The following is a 1846-nucleotide window of genomic DNA, read 5'->3' as shown; positions in this document are numbered from 1 at the left end:
CCACTACGAATCTTCGCGCCGCACTTCGTCAATATATATTATTCCATCTAGAGAAGATAACGAACAAAAGAGATTTACACTGCTGCACATGTCGGCTCTTCAGAGCTATTGGGAGCGCAGTTCTCCCAATCGATTCCCAGAGCGAGAGGGAGCCGCGACAATCCTTGTGGAGCGTCGGCGTCACGTCGCGCCCCCAGTGCATCTGTCCGGACTGCCTTAATTGCCTTAAGCGTCGGTCGCAGACACTATCGATAATCGCGATTCATCTCCGGCGCTACTTCGGGGAGTGATTTCCGCCCTTGCACTAAGCTGCTAGTACACGGAGAATCCTGAAATCGAACTGCAGGGAGATGGCAGCGCATGTTGAGCAGGTGGCGAGGAACTTGATGAAATTCTCAGCACTATGAGTGAAGTAGCCTACTTTCAACGTATCCCATTCGTCGTGGTATCGGAATACGACTGATAATTTTGATAAACATTCTCTGCAGATGTTTTCGTTCTGTAGTTTCATCAGAATTAATCGGTTGGCTTCAATGGACCAACTCTTGAGATTCGAGCATTTCCGAGCCATTGAGAAAAGTTGACCTGGCTGCGCGAATAGAATCAGGAAGCACAGGAGCCTCTCGAACCAACATGTATCTGAATCAGACACGCCCACAGGGATGTAAAGAATCGAGCAGAATGTTAGAAGATAGGTTATTGACAACGCATGAGCGAAGGCGAGATTAGTGTCCGAGATACGCCGCCGGATTTCCCATTTCCTCGAGATCAAATCGCAGGAATTCCCATCGGCTTTGCACAAAGCCTCCGCTATGCGTCGCTGGCCGTCTATCAAGCTGGATATTATGTCAGAGTAGATCAAGAAAAGCACGAGGAAAATGAAATGGGTCATCAAAAGAAAACTATGCACCATGATCTTCTTCCAATCCTGGCCGATCATGGAAAGAATCTGATTTGCAAGATACGTGATGGCGCACCCGAGTGTGAAAGCAATGTCACAGAATGTTCGACCCTGCCTCCGTAATAGAAGTTCACATTTGTCTCTATGGAACCTTGAGCAGTACACGATGTGAAACGCCGAAAAAGTGAGAAGACAGCAGTAGATCAGGAAGATCGTTGTTGCCGTTTACATATGTACAGATGATATCGTGTGCATTTTTCGTTAGAGAGTGCGCACATACATGCGTCATCAGTGGCGTCCACAGGATTCTTCTTGGGGGGGGGGCTAGATCGGCTCCTCGCATGGGGCAGATTTCCAACATGGCGACCCGCTCCTATATCTTAGCATTATGAACTCTCCATCTGGGAGGGGGCTATAGCCCCCTAGCCCCCCCTCTCTGCGGACGCGCCTGTGCGTCATCCACCTCGTGCCTGTTTCTCCTGTTGCATATTGTGTGGTTAAAGCCGTGTGTCGCTCCTCTGGTGAACCGGTGTCTCTTTTTGAAGTTCGGTAGTCTCCCACAATCTGATGTCATTGCTGGACAGGAGTAGAACGCGGGGTCTATGTCCTCTTCCTTCCGTTTGCAGCTTTCGATATATTCTTGACTCTCAGTCATTCTGGTTGCGCTCGCGATCGATTGATATCAAGCGAGTCCAGTTCACCGCGAAACGTCTTCTCGCGAATCGAAAACGTCTTAAATCGCGCTTATTTCAGTCTTCTGCTTCTGGAACAATGAAATTTTCTTCGAGATTGTAGGAAAATTATTACTCAATGTCACGAGAACGGGGAGCAAAAAGATGCGATGGAGTGCATCCACGAGAATCGCAAAAATTAATGATTTCAAGAGAGATATCCAGACGAAGTTGGGGCTTTCGGACGTCAATATCATGTAAATACAAAAACAAG

The sequence above is a fragment of the Galendromus occidentalis genome, unplaced genomic scaffold, assembly GCF_000255335.2.
Source record: "Galendromus occidentalis unplaced genomic scaffold, Mocc_1.1 scf7180000075891, whole genome shotgun sequence".
NCBI classification, from domain to species: domain Eukaryota; kingdom Metazoa; phylum Arthropoda; class Arachnida; order Mesostigmata; family Phytoseiidae; genus Galendromus; species Galendromus occidentalis.
This window is presented reverse-complemented; position numbering follows the sequence as displayed.